Source organism: Budorcas taxicolor, chromosome 16 (assembly GCF_023091745.1).
Source record: "Budorcas taxicolor isolate Tak-1 chromosome 16, Takin1.1, whole genome shotgun sequence".
NCBI classification, from domain to species: domain Eukaryota; kingdom Metazoa; phylum Chordata; class Mammalia; order Artiodactyla; family Bovidae; genus Budorcas; species Budorcas taxicolor.
This window is the reverse complement of record NC_068925.1, coordinates 40071896-40088072: the sequence shown is the minus strand read 5'-3', so window position 1 is coordinate 40088072 and position 16177 is coordinate 40071896.

The following is a 16177-nucleotide window of genomic DNA, read 5'->3' as shown; positions in this document are numbered from 1 at the left end:
GTGGCTCAGTGGGAACGAATCCACCTGCCAACGTAGGGAGATGCAGGTTAGATCCCTGGTCTGGGAAGATCCCACATGCTGGGAACTGTTGAGCCTGCGCTCTGGAGCCTGGGAGCCACAGCTGCAGAGCCCACGTGCTGCAGCTGCTGAAGCCTGTGTGCTCCAGACCCCATGCTCCACAACAAGAGGAGCCGCCACTATGATAGGCCCATGCACCACAGCTAGAGAAAAGCCCCCTGCTCGCTGCAACTAGAGAAAAGCCCACACAGCAGTGAAGACACAGCACAGCCAAAAGCAAGTAAAATAAAAATTAAAAAAGAATAAGAGCTGATCTTGGGATGATTTAACTTCTCAGTGCTTCTGTTTCCTCACCAGTAAAGCAGGGAGAGCAGTATTGCCTACCTCAGAGGTTGTTGTGAAAATCAAATGATACAGACTGGAAAATACCACGGTGCCTGGTGTATATACGCTTCATAAATAGCTAACCATTGGCACATGGCCCCTTGGATTAGCACAGGCTCTACTCCTACTATGGGTGCTTTCTATATCTCTGACCCCTCAAGATCATACCTGTTTCTTGCTCTTCCACCCCACATCCCAAACCATCTTAACTCTCTCAATATTCTAGTCCTCTGAAAAAGCAAGCCTTTTTATTTCTGATTATGATCCTTCTCTGCACTTGGCCCATAAACTTGCTAGTATCCTCAAGTGTCCTTCCTCAAATTGTCTTGCTCACCTTTTTTCCCTGACTCTATATAAGCACAAATTGGGTAACTCCAAGTTAGCTCTCTTTTTACTTTATTCTTCTCTGTCTTTGTAAAACAGTAAAAACAAGGATCTAAATCCTTCTTACTAAAAATAATTTTTAAAAGATTTTATAGCACATTACCATTTACTCAACACTTGCACTTAATAAAGCTCATAGGAAATGGAAACCCACTCCAGTATTCTTGCCTGGAGAATCCCATGGACAGAGGAGCCTGGCAGGCTACCGTCCATGGGGGTCACAAAGAGCCAGACATGTCTGAGTGACTTCTCTTCAGTTGTCTTTATAACAGCCTGGCAAAGAACCATTATCCCCATTTTTTAAATGAGCAAACAGATTCAGAGGGCTGATAAAACTTGCCCAAGGACCCAAAGATTGTCAGAATGGATTTAAGACTAAATGTCTGATGCTCTGAAACTCATGGTTTGGTCTCACAGCCAGTTTGACTCAGTGCAAAGGTCACTGTGGGCTGGGCAACCTAGACAGATGATACATAACCAAAATCACTTATCAGACAGGTAAACTGGCACCTATAAATGCTGCCTTTACCCTCTCAGTCTCTATGATATGAGCTGGACATGTTAGCACAAGCCAGTGGCACTGGGATAATCTGTCTTCTTCCTTCTACTGTGACTATTAAGATATACCACCAAAAGAATCTAAGCCATTGCACTCCATCAAGTATTTATTGCACACCTAGAATGTATTCAATACCATAGAACAAACAGAGGTCAGACCTAGTCCAGTGGCTCCCCCGAGCTTCCACACTAGTCAGGGACAGAGACTAAGAATATAAAGTAGTAATTAACTGTTAAATTGAACAGCAGGGGTTGTAAATGCTGAAATAACTCAGAAAAGACAGATTCACGAGGTCTGAAATAATAAGGGATGGTTTGATGGAATGAAGTTTCAAGTGGAATGAGAGGATACACTGTGAAAGAAATGGGAACTGCATGTCTAGTAATAGTTACTCCCAGTGTATTTCGTGTGCCAGGCATTTATATACATAATGTCTCAGAGTATTCAAAATAATCACCCTGGAAGGCAACTGCTTTTATTCTAAAGAAACAGAGTCAGAGAAGTTAAACAGTTTGCCCAAAGTCACAAAGCTTTTAAGTGATAGATCCAAGATTTAAAATAAGGTTTATCTAACGCTAATGTTAGTGGGGGTTTTTTCTACCTATGCTGTTCACTATTGACAGGTAAATCCAAGAACTAAAGCAAATGTTACTGGCCCATCAAGAGGTCCCTCTGAGAGGAAAGGGTATAGTGAGAAGAACACTGGAGCTAGAATCAGCAGACCGAATTTTAACACATTTCTGTCTCTAACCTATTTGGTAAATGCCTTAACCCTTTTCAATTTCCTCATTTAAAGAAAATGGAGAAAATTCTGGCAGCTATCTCAAATAACCACTGTAAGTATGAAATGAAAAACATGTAGATATGACTAACACATATAAAATATCCACTTTTAAGTATGAATTTTAATAAGCAATTAAGATACAAATTGAAGCCCTTAAAGTATGTGTTTCATTGGACTTCAACTAATTTCCAAACACTGTATCATTTTCAGGCCTTTCAGGAGATGGGAGTAGGGAGCAGGGTGGGATCAGAAAGGGCAGAGAACCTTCTGGGCATTTCTCAAACTATCAGAGGCCCTCATGTTATTGGAGCTACCAGTCCCTTTGCACAACTGATCCTCCCAGGCCCCAGCGTGTCTCCTCTCAGTGTTCTCTCCTCAGAAAGAAGAACTAAGGAGTGAGCCATCTCCCAAACAGAGAGCCAAAGACCTCCTCGAGAAGAGCACCAAGCTGAGCACACAGCATATGGTCATAGACAGTGGTCAGACTTAACTGGATTCTCAAGGATCCTAAAAGCCAGCCTGTAAGACTAACCGTTTTGTGGAATTCAGCAATAAATGGGGATGTTCCTTGCCTGAGGGACAGAGAGGTGTGCAGGGCGTTGAGCAGAACTTTCTATTCTGGCCCCTCCTCTTCATCCCACAATCCACTGAGCTGTCTCCAAGGAAGTGAGTGCTCCTAGTGATGGCCGAGTATGCCAGACAGGGGCCTTGACTCATCCCATCGCTTGGTCAGCAGGAGCTATGTAAGCCAGAGGGATCTTAGGGGGAAAAAATCCTTTTATGAATTTCATGACTTTGTGTGTGTGTGTGTGTGTGTGTGTGTGTGTAATAAAGTTTTATTAAAGTATAAAGGAGATAGTAAAAGCTTCTGACATAGGCATCAGAAGGGGGTAGAAAGAATACCCGCTCGTTAGTATTAGCAATGAAGTTATATACTCTCCAATGAATCCAAAGAATGTCTGGAGGTTGTAAAGACCTCACCAGACCTACTCCCATAATTTATATTTTAAGATAACAGAATTAGCCAGAAGGTTTAATCCAGAGACTGTCCTCAGGCGGAATACATTGTTGTTATATAATCCATGTAAAGAGCAGGTCTACTCTCATAATTTACAGAATTAGCCAATTTCATGACTTTCTTGCTGACTGGTGACATTTACAGTCCAAACCTAGTACAATCAGAATTTCAGGCTTTGGTTCATGAATTGATGGAACAAAAAATGACCACCTTCTATTTATGTAACTATAATTAGTGCCTTTTTTTCCCAACAGTTCAAAATACTGAATAGTATTCCTTTCTGAACTCTTAAAAATTCAGAAATACTGTTACTGGATGGGGGAAGAGTTTCAAGAGCACTAAAGGGCCTGCTTGACTGAGTGGAGCCAGACTCTGGGGGTTGCTGATACTAATGTGATTCCACTGGTGTCCAGGGACCCTCCTGCTGTGCTTGCTGGGAGAAGACAAGGAAGTGGACAGTACTCTTCCCTTCAGTCAATCATACATGCACCCATTTATTTATTCACTCAATAAGCACATATTGAGGACTTTTTTGTGTGCCAGGCTCTGCGCTAAGCATTTGTGAGAGAAAGGAGTCATAAAGGAAACGAACTTTACAGGTAGGGTTAAAGGGGACAGAAAATCAGGCCGAAAACTGTGGCCTATAGGAAGAGAAGTTAGTCATGGCCTAAAGCGTAGCCTTGGAACAGAGCAATTGAAAGTTTCCCTTGGGTTCCCTGACGCAGAAAATATTCATGACTTGACTAAGATCACAGATATCATTGAAGTCAGAGACTGACCTAAATTCAAGCCCTGAATGCCGTTCTGACAACACCATGAGCCTAACACAGTGAGAGGAATTCAGGCTTTGGAAAGAAACACCTGGATTTAAGCCCTGGGATTACCTTTAATTAGCTTAGCTAAACCTGTCTGAACCAAAATATTCTTGTGTAAAAACAGAATAGAAACTTATTGTAAAATGAGGTTGTTAGGATTAAGTGATATACTGTGATTTACATTTCCAATAAAATGGAGTAACAGGGGCCAAATTTTCCCTCCTACTTGAAACAACTGAAACACAAGACAACATATTAATATATAATGAAATGGTTTCTAAGACATTGGACATCAAGCAATTAAAGACAAAGGAATACTCCAGCTGCAGCCAGGGCCAGCCTGCCCAGGGATGCACCTGATCAAGACTGATGGTAAATAAATGATGTGAGTCCCACAGCTGAGCCAGCTTACTGTTTTCAGAGAGTTCCCAGGCCATGGAGTCAACATGAAGCCTGCTCAACTCTTAAGACACAGAGATTAGACTCCAGAGATCAACTGACTAGCAATTTCAAGGCTGAGGGTCACTTTAAGTATGTAGTAAAGGACTTAAAGATCAGGGAAAATAGTACCCAGAATCAGGAATAATACACAGAATCAGGAATGATTCTTTCATCCTGAGTAGAGAACTCCATAATTCCAAGGGCATTGGAGTATTCAGAAGGATTTTGCCTCAATAGTAAGACAAAAATCAACCTTACACTAAAACACTTCTGTGTTTCTAACAAAGCTTAAAACATAACCCAAATATCAAATTGTTTCCAAGTAATTTAACTTTGCCCTGAAGAAAAGCTCAAGAATATTTACAGGTATATATATATATCCAGCACTCAAAAACACAAAATTCACACTGTGAAGCATCCAATCAAATATCAACAAGCATTTAAAGAAGCAGAAAAACGCAACCCATAATGAGAAGGGAAAAAATCAGCCACAAAATAGCACAACTGATACAATTAGTGGACAAGGACATTAAAACAATTATTATAATTGTGTTTCACACAACTAAGAACTTACAGGAAGATTAAATATGTTTGAGACTTGTAGGATATAAAAAGACCCAAACTTCTAGTGGTGAAAAACCATAATATCTGGGATAAAAAATACAGTGGATGGGATCAATGGCAGATTGAAAATTACAGGAAAAAATAAGTGAATTTGAAAACTGAACAATAGAAATTATCAGAAGTAAAAATGAAAAAAACAAAGCATCATTGAGCTGTAGAATAACCTCAAGAATCCTGACATATACATAACTGGAGACATCAAAATAGGGGGGAGAAATTTCTTTAAAGACAGAAATTACCAAAGCTCACTCAAAAAATTTGTGAAGCCCGAATATCCCTATATCTACCAAAGAAATGGAATTCATGTATATTAAAACGGTTCCATAGAGGATATTCCAGACACAGAAAATCCACCAATGAGTTGCACTAAAGGAAGAAACAGTTCCAATTCTGCAGAAATGCTTCCACATAGTTAGAAACAAGTGAGAGTGAAAAAGTACAGTGTGAGTAGCTAAGTCTTGTCTGACTCTTTGTGACCCCACAGACTGCAGCCTGCAAGGCTCCTCTGTCCATGGAATTTTCCAGGCAAGAATACTGAAGTGGGTAGCCATTCCCTTCTCTAGCGGATCTTCCTAATCCAGGGATCTAACTCAGGTCTCCTGCCTTGCAAGCAGATTCTTTACCATATGAGTCACCAGGGAAGCCCAGAAATAAGGGAATATTTCCCAATTCATTCTACAAAGTGAGCCTTGCACTGATACCAAAAGCAGTGAAAACATTTCAAGAAAATAAAATTATTGACTATTTTTCATGAACATTGATATAAAAATTAACTTTAGCAAGGAGCTTCCCTGGTGGCTCAGCTGGTAAAGAATTAGCCTGCAATGCAGGCGACCCCAGTTCAATTTCTGCGTCGGGAAGATCCGCTGGAGAAGGAATAGGCTACCCATGCCAGTATTCTTGGGCTTCCCGGGCTGCTCAGATGGTAAAGAATCCGCCTGCAATGCGGCTTCAATCCCTGGGTTGGGAAGATCCCCTGGAGAAGGGAAAGGCTACCCACTTCAGTATTCTGGCCTGGAGAATTCCATGGACTATATGGTCCACAGGGTCACAAAGAGTTGGACACAAATGAATGATTTTCACTGACTAATCAAGCAATATTTTAAGAGGATAATGCATCACAATCAAGTGAGCTTTAACCCAGAAATGCAAGGCTGATATTTTTAATCAACTAGTATAATTCACCATATTAACAGACAAAAAGGACAAGAAATCTAAAGAAATATTTGACAAAATTCAACATCCATTTCTGATTTTTTAAAAATCTCAGTAAACTTGTGTAGAAGGACAACTCTTCAACCTGAAAATCTATGAAAAACGTACAGCCAATGGCATTTTTTGATGGAAGACTGAATGCTTTCCCTTCAGCAGAAACAAGGTGAGGGGGTCTGCTCTCACCATTTCTGTTCAATATTATACTGGAGATTCTAGTCAGTCCAATAAGGCTATAAAAACACAAAAAGTTTAAAATTGGAAAGGAAGAAGTAAAGCTCTTTACTCACCAGTCACGTGACTGTCTACAGAGAAAATCCTATGGAATTTGGTGGGGGGAAGCTACTAGACTAAATGAGTTTAGCAAAGTTTTAGAATGTAAGACCAATATACAAAAATCAATGTATTCCCCTATGCTGATGACAAATAATCAGAAATTGACATTTTAAAATGCTTTTTATAATAGTATGAAGATATACAGTATTTAGAGAGAAATATGACAAAGGTATATAATGCTTGTACATTACAATTTACAAAACATTGCTAAGAGGAATTTAAACATACCTGAATAATGGAAAGATACATAGTGTTCATGGATTAGAAAATTCAATACTTTTAATTATATAAATTCTCCTCAGGTTGATCTATAGATTCAATGCAAACCCAGTCACAATCCCAGCAGACTTTCCTGTGTGTATGAACATTGACAATCTGATTCTAAAATTCATTTGGACATGCAAAAGGCCTACAACAAGCCAAAGCTACTTTATAAAAGAAAGCTTTGGAGAACTTATACTATTTGACTTCATGACAGTATAAAATTATATTCATCAAGACTGAGTGATATTGGCATAGAGATAGACAAATAGTTTGATGGAACAGAGACCAGAAATAGACCCACACATATCTGAACAATTGATTTTGACAAAAGTGCAAAGGCAATTTAGAAAGAAAAAGACAGTCTTCAGCAAATGGTGCTGGAATAATAGGATTTTTTTTTTCACATTGGATCTATACTTCATACCATACATCATATTAACTCAAAATAAATCCTAGACCTATATATAAAACCTAAAACTATAGAACTTCAGGAAGAGAAAAGAGAAGATAATCTTTGTGACCTTGGGCTAATAGCCAAAGATTCTTTGTGTGTCTGTGTGTGGTGTGTGTGTGGGTGGGTGTGGGTGTGTGTGTGTTAATTTCTCAGTCGTGTCTGACTCGGGGACCCCATGAACTGTAGCCCACCAGGCTCCTCTGTACATTGAATTTTTTAGGCAAGAATACTGGAGTTGGTTGCCGGTCCCTTCTCCAGGAGATCTTCCTGACCCAGGGATTGAATCCAGCTCTCCTGCACTGCAGGCAGATTCTTTACCTACTGAGTCACCAGGGAAGCCCAAAGATTCCTTAGATATGGGTCAAAAACACAATCCACAAGAGTAAATTGATAAATTTGACTTCATCAAAATAAAGAATCTCTGCTCTTTAAAAGATACTGTTAAGAAAATGAAAAGATAAGGTACAGACAGAAAATTTGCAAATCTCTTATCTGAGAAAAGACAGACGTATAGAATACTTAAAGGACTCTCAAAACTGAATAATAAGAAAATAATTTAATTTTTTGAACAGGCAAAAGATTTAAAGAGATACTTCACCAAAGAAGATACACACACAGTAGACAGACACTCACCAGATACTCACCAACATTAGCTATTACCCCTACATACCTACTAACAATGTCTGAAATAAAAAAGACTGACCAAACTTAAGTGTTGGTAAAGACATGGAGCAATTGGAGCTCTCCTCATTGCTGGTAAAAATGTAAAATGATACAATCATTTTGGAAAACAGTTTAGTAGTTTCTTAAAAAGTGAAATATACACTGACCATAGGACACAGCCCATTCCACTCTTAGGTATTTATCCAAGAGAAATGACAGCATGTGTCCATTCAAAAACACAGCAGCTTTATTTTTAACCGTTAAAACTGTAAATGACATAAACAAGAGATGAAAGGATATAAACAACTTGTGGTGTATCCAAGCAATGGAATACTCCTCAGCAATGACAGTGAATTAACTATTGACACACACAACAATATATTGAATCTTGAATTATGCTGAGTGAAAGTCAAATAAAGAGTATATACTATATGATTCTGTTAATATAAAATTCCAGAAACTGTAAATTAATCAATAGTGACAAAAAACAGATCTTTGGTTACTTGAAGATAAGACTTAGGGTGGGAAGAAATAAAACCAAGGTATTACGAAGAGACAGAAAAATAATTTTGAGGGTGATGGCTACGGTCATTATCTTGATTTTGGTGATGGTTTCATGGGTATATACAAGTTATAAAAGATTAAATTGTATGATTTAAACATGTGCAACTTGTGGCTTGTCAATTATACCTCCAAAAGGCTGCTTCTTAAAAACTACATATTTGTATGGAACCCCCCACATAGTGGGCCATAAATAAATGTTAGTTTTCTTTAACAATTATGTTTTGCAACTATGGACAAATAAGATCTTAATTCCTGGCTAGGGGAGCTCTTTTTTCACCAGAAAAAGGGCAGAAACAGTTTCTGAAAAGCTAAATTGCTCAGTCATCTTTCCTTTCAATTTTCCTAAGCTGGCAGCTCTGTATCAGCAAAGCCCTAGAGAGCCAGGCAATAAGAGAGGCCAGCCCAGCTTCACTTCTCGCCACCCTCACCTCCCAAAGCCGTTGTCTTTGACAACCTAACCCAATTTGGTGACTTATCAAAATGCAAGGGTCTTGATTATATATCCTACTGCCCCAGAATGGTGTCTGGTATCTAGCTGGTGCTTGATAAATGCTGAGAGAAGATAGTAAAGATCACAGTTTCTATCCCTGTTCCTGTGTGCCTGCGTGGTGACCTCTGGTCCTCCGTCTAATATAGGTCCCAGTAGAACCTCAGTAAAGAGGAGACTGAGGAGCCCAGGCAAATCTGATAAGGGTGAGGAGCGCTCCAGGCTGCAGCCATGGCTTTGCTTGTGAGGGGAGAGTAGGTTTATGAGGGCAAAGTTGATGCAGAGAAGTTGGTGCCACCTGAGGGCATTCCAGGCAGAAGCTGATGAGCTTCTGAAAGGCCTGACCTGGCCCCCGGCAGCACTATTTTAGAAGATGAAGAAATACCGCTTAGTACAGGAGAGAGAATCCTTCCCATTTCTACACAGGATCCATTTACAATGGCATTAAAAATATAAAGTCTTTAGAGAGAAATCTGTACAATACTTGTGCATTCTAAGTTATAAAACGGCTAAGAGAAATTAAACTTGAAAATTGTACTTCATGACTTTTGTGAAGCTTTTTTTAATTTTCAGTGAGAGGTCAAGTTGTGTTTTCTGCTGGACATGTTGACATAGGTGCCTTTAAAATTAAATTAATACACGGAGAAGGGCATGGCAACCCACTCCAGTATTCTTGCCTGGAGAATCCCACAGGACAGAGGAGCCTGGTATGCTATAGTGCATGGGTTCGCAAAGAGTCGGACACGACTGAGTGGCTAATACTTTTCACTTTCAGATATAAGAAAAGAAGTTAATAAAATTCAATATTTATTTATTAGTTTTGAAAGCATCTGGAAACTAGAAATCGTCTTTAACTTACTGAAAGGTATCTAAAAATAACCAATAGTCAATCATACTTAAAGCAGTGGTTTCAGGACAAATACTGGGACTTCCCTGGTGGTCGAGTGGTTTGGACACCACATCTCCAGTGCAGGGGGCATGGGTTCAATCCTGCTCAGGGAACTAAGAGTCCACTTGCCATGTGGTATGGTCAAGAAAATTTTTTTAATTAAAAAAAAAGAAAAAATACTGTAAGATTTCACTTATATGCAAAATCTAAAAACTAAAGCTGATAAACAACAAGAACAGACTCATACAAAGAACAAATATGGTCACCAGAGGGGGGATAGCATGGTGAAGGACAAAATAGGTGGATTAAGACACATAAACGTCCAGTTATAGAATAAATAAGTCATGGGGATATAATGCACAACACAGGGAATATGTTTATTAATATTTCAATAATTTTGTATGGTAATAGACTGGTTCCAAATAGGGAAAGGAGTACATCAAGGCTGTATATTGTCACCCTGCTTATTTAACTTATATGCAGAATACATCATGAGAAATGCTGGGCTAGATGAAGCACAAACTGGAATCAAGACTGCCAGGAGAAATATCAATAACCTCAGATATGCAGATGATACCACCTTACGGCAGAAAGCGAAGAACTAAAGAGCCTTTTGATGAAAGTGAAAGAGGAGACTGAAAAAGTTGGCTTAAAGCTCAACATTCAGAAAACTAAGATCATGGCATCTGGTCCCATCACTTCATGGCAAATAGATGGGGAAACAACGGAAACAGTGACAGTCTATTTCTTGGGCTCCAAAATCACTGCAGACGATGACTGCAGCCATGAAATTAAAAGACGCTTGCTCCTTGGAAGAAAAGTTATGACCAACCTAGACAGCATATTAAAAAGCAGATTACTTTGCCAACAAAGGTCCATTTAGTCAAAGCTATGGTTTTTCCAGTAGTCATATGGATGTGAGAGTTGAACTATAAAGAAAGCTGAGCGCCAAAGAATTGATGCTCTTGAACTGTGGTGTTGGAGAAGATTCTTGAGAGTCCCTTGGACTACGAGGAGATCCAATCAGTCCATCCTAAAGGAAATTAGCCCTGAATATTCATTGGAAGGACTGATGCTGAAGCTGAAACTCCAATACCTTGGCCACCTGATGTAAAGAACCGACTCATTGGAAAAGACCCTGATGCTGGGAAAGATTGAAAGTGGTAGGAGAAGGGGACAACAGATGATATGATGGTTGAATGGCATCACCAAGGTGATGGACAAGAGTTTGAGTAGGCTCCAGGAGTTGGTGATGGACAGGGAAGCCTGGCGTGCTGAAGTCCATGGGGTCACAAGTCAGACATGACTGAGCAACTGAACTGAACTGAAAGTAATAGATGGTAACTAAACTTATTATGGTGATCATTTTGTAATGTAAAAGGACAGCAAATCACTATATTGTACACCTGAAACTAATACAATATTGTAAGTCACTTATATGTCAATAAAAATATCTAAATAAAGATAAAACTTTTAAATGTAAAAAAAAAAAGTTAATATAATCCATATAGTAAGCATGCTTCCTGTGAAAAGCACCTGCCACATATTAATGAACCTATGCTTGTTTTTCATCAGACATATAAGGTTCATGAGAACAGGAACTAGAACAGTACCTGGCACATAGTAGACACTCAATAAATGTTTATTGAATGAAAGAATCATTTAACAAGTTATTTGTCAATTGAATCTGTATGCAATGTTTGAAGAACTGCCAAAGTTATGTAAATTTCCTTGATTAAAATTGTGATAACAACTTTATTTAAATACCCTCGCATTTCCTTATTCATTCCTTCAGGGGGGTCTACTAGCATCCGCAGGAGACTGGTAGAGATATAGACCTTATCCTAAAGAAGAAAAGCTAGAAATAGTTGTTTCAGAATTGTAGATTACATCTCAAATTAACCAGTATTATCCCTGGGATATGGTATTGTGCAGGCCCAATCAGCAGTTCAGGAGGGATCTCAGCTTGTTCCCACTCACCACCAAAACAGAGAAAAAAGGTTTTATGAATATACTGTCTAGATAAATAAAATATATCACTAACATTAATTAGTTGTTATTTCTCTGCTCTTATTAAAAGGAATTACCTTGTTTGGCCACTCTTCACTTGTTGATACTTAAATACAACGAATTTAACACATTTCAAACACTTAGTTCTGCAAAATGTTGCAAATCATTCCAATTTTATTGAAAAGCCTTTTCAAAAACCAAGCTTCAAAGAGCTCCAGTGGGATAGGAAATTCATACTTCAAGAATCACCTGAGAGCTTTGAAAAATGCAGATTCCTGGTCTCTACTCCTGTCCTACTCTATCATCTTACACATAGCCACGATTCTGACGTAGGTGGTCTGGGATTCAGTCCACAATCTGCATATGGAAAACGGTCTCCAGGTAGTTTTATTGAGTAACCAGATTTCAGAACCACCTTTTACATTGTGTTGCTTTATAAAAACCTTCCATAATCACTGACTGCAAAATCAAGGGCTTCTTTCCTCTTCTTCTAAAAGAGAGGACTGGATCTTTTAAACACACCAAGCCTGATGCATATATAGGAGCTACAATCTCACATCCCTGCAAGACCAGATGTGTAGCATAAATACATGAGGGAGAGATAGAGCACCGTGGGATGGCAACAAATATGACTGATCTAAAAGGGACAGATACTTACCAGTTCTAGCCAAAGGTCAATGTGAGCATAGCATTGCCAGAGTTTCTACATTTTCCAAAGAAATCCATTTCACATAAAATGTCCTGTGAAGGCTAAACTAAACACATCTGTGGGTAACACGTGGCCCAGAGACCAAACAATCTCTGGTTCTGAAGAGTGGCGGGGACAAAATCCTGTTAGACCATTGTATTCATTTACTGGTGGCTCAGCAGGAAAGCAGCAGCCTGCCAATGTGGGAGACCCAGGTTTGATCCCTGGGTCGGGATGATCCTTTGGAGAAGGGAATGGCTTCTCACTCCAGTACTTCTTGCCTGGAAAATCCCATGGACAGAGGAGCCTGGCAGGCTACAGTTTATAGGGTCGAAAAGAGTCAGACACAACTTAGTGACTAAACAACAACAACGTTCATTTACTGAGGCTGCCAAAACAAATTATCACAACTAGGTGGCTTAAAGCTACAGAAGTTTGTCCTCTCAAACTATGAACCAGACGTCCTCAGTCAAGGTGCTGGCACAGCTGGTTCCTTCTGGAGGCTGAGGGAAATGGCTTTAGGCCTCTTTCTTCACTTCTGGTGGCTGTTTATAATCCTTGACATCCCTTGACTTGTAGATACATTTCTCCAAACTGCCTCTATTCTCACATGGCCTTCAGTCCTGTGTGTCTCCCCTCTCTCAGTCTGTTTCCCCATCTATTCTAAGGCCTTGTCATAGGATTTAGAATGGCCCCAATCCAGGATGATCGCATGTCCAGATTCTTAATTACATCTGCAGAGACCCTTTTCTGAATAAAGTCACGTGTGTAGGTTCCAGGGGTTAAGGCTTCGATGTTTCTTCCGGGGAGCCACTGTTCAACCCACTACAGACAGGTTTAAATTTAAAAATATCTAAACCATTATTTCAATCAAATTTGATTTTTTTAAACCAATCTTTTTCTTATCTAGTAATTTACTACTATAATAGAAATGATATCTGGCAGAAAATGTGACATGCCCAGGTGAGTATTGTTACAGTTTTATTTCTTATATGTTTCCTAGCTTTAAGCTGTTAGAATTATCCCATTGCTCCACTTTCAACCATTGTTCCTAAAATCAGGGTTGCTGGGCAAAGGGGTTCCTCCCTCTATGCAGTGCTCCACCATTGCAGACCTCCTTGACTGGAGAAAAATCAGTCTGTGTCCATGGGAAGGGAAAAAAAAAATGATGAAAGAGCAGAGTGGTTAGAGTATTGGGTAGAGAGAGAAAAATAGGCAATGGAGGAGTCTGTCCTCAGACACGAGAGAAAAAAAGCAGGAAATGTGATTTGGGTAGAACAAGTCCTTGAAAGAGATCTGCCTCTTCCAAGGAAATTTTGTAGCCACCCCAGAACTTAACTGTGATTTCTCGCGCCATCTGCTGGGACGTATAGGAACCAGCTCAGACGGGAGCCAGAAAAAAAACGAAACAGTGGGCCACACCATCAGTCATTTTAAGGGGGCCGCGTTTACCGAAACTTGACTCTTTCCTGTCCGTCCTAATAAGGATCTAAGAGGACTTACCAAACACCTGGCCGTCTTCTGTCCATTCTTCACTCTTTAAGTACATGGGGGAGCGGGAGGCAGGGCGCGGGTTCCAGAATTCATCCAGGTGTTAGTGAGGCTTGTAACAACAGGGTTTGTATCTCTTTCCTCCACGGATCCTTACCAAGAGCATGGTGTCTGGCACAGAAAGTGAAAGTGAAGTAGCCTAGTCGTGTCCGACTCTTTTCGACCCTATGGACTGTAGCCTACCAGGCTCCTCCATCCACGGGATTTTCCAGGCAAGAGTACTGGAGTGGGTTGCCACAGAGCAGCCTCTCAAAAAAAAAAAGAAAAAGAAAAAAAGCCTATTAAGTATAAAAAGGAAAATCCCAACTTAAGAATTCTACTTCTTAGCAAGGTAGGATGGGGAGGGAAGAGGGAGGGAGATTCAAGGACATATGTGTACCTATGACTGATTCATGATGATGTTTGGCAGAAACTAACACAATACTGTAATGCAATTAGACTTCAATTAAAAATAAATGTAACAAAAAGAATTCTACTTCCAGATTTCCCTGGTAGTCCAGTGGTTCCTGCAAATGCAGGAGACACAAGGTGGATCCCAGGTCTGGGAAGATTCCACATGCTGCACTGCAGCTAAGCCCATGCTCACAAGCCGAGCCACTGCAATGAGAGGCCCGCACACCTGCCATTAGAGAGTAGCCCAAATGCACCAACAGAGACCCAGCACAGCCAAAAATAAATCTTTTTTTTTTAAAGAATTCTACTTCTTGTTGACCATTACTTGTGGACCAATTTATAAAAAACCAAATGGCAAGCCAACCCACAAGAGAAAACTGGACTACCTATGACTTACTCAAGTCTTTGGATTTTATTAAGCAGTCCATAGGATGCTCGCTGAGGCCCAGTTACAGTGGAAAGAGTGGCCACTGTGCTCCATGAAGGAAATCACCCCTTAGCGCAGCTGACCTCACCCTACTGTCCTCCACTCAAAGGGCAAAGAGCTGAGGTGTGCACCAGTGTACAGGTGTGTGAAATATTAATATGTCTCTTTCCAAGTGGTGCAGTAATAAAGAATCCACCTGCATGAGACTCTAGAGATTCGAGTTTGAACCCTGGGTTGGGGAGATTGCCTGGAGAAGAAAATAGCAACCCACTCCAGTATTCTTACTGGAAAATTCCAAGGACAGAGGAGCCTGGTGGGCTACAGTTCATGGGACCTCAAAGAGTTAAGACAGGACTGAGAACACACAGACTCATATTGGTCTCTGACCTGCCATAGAGAGTTGCCATTGGTACTTGCCATAGAGTTCCTAAAACTTCTACCATTTCCTGGATGATAGGATAAGTTTTCATTCTAAGGGGTGACTCTTGGTAGGTGCCTGGATGAGAGCTAGACATCAGAAAGACCAAGCTGAGGCAGGTTGGGGGGACCCAGGATCCTTAACTGCAGTGCTTGTACCTGGACACACATCTCCTGGAGCAACAGAATACAAAGAAACTATAAGGAACTAAAAATAACTGCCTGCATGTGCAGCTGGGGCAAATTATTAACAAGATACAAAAAGACCAGAACCCAACTGCCGCTTCTGATGAGCCAGGAACAGAAGCAGGGAGCTGGGCATGATTCCTGCACACAGCGCCACCAAGGGGTAGGCAGACCACCTAAGCCACCCTCCAGCTTGACCCGCAATCAGCCCCAACCTTCACCCTCTTCAAGAGACCAGCTTGCCCTGTTGGAGAGTGAGCCAGGCACCTGTTACTTGTCCTCGCTCCCTCCTGCTGCAACACAAATTCCAGTTAAGACTTGCCTGCCATTCTTGTCAGGCCTCCTACTCATTTCTGTTGATTAAAGGCTCCAAGAACCTGGGCCGGTAATAAAGCCTTGATATGACAGAAGCTAGGAACTTCCACCCCCAGCCCCACTCCCATCCACTGGGGAATGGAGGGTTAGTAATCGCTGGTGCCTCCAAGATGAGGACTCCAAAAACTCCCATGAGCACAGGGCTCTGAGTGCCTTTAGGTGGGTGAACACACAGAGATACAAGGAGGGGGGCTGCCCAGAGAAGGCATGGAGCCCCACACCCCTTCCCACAAA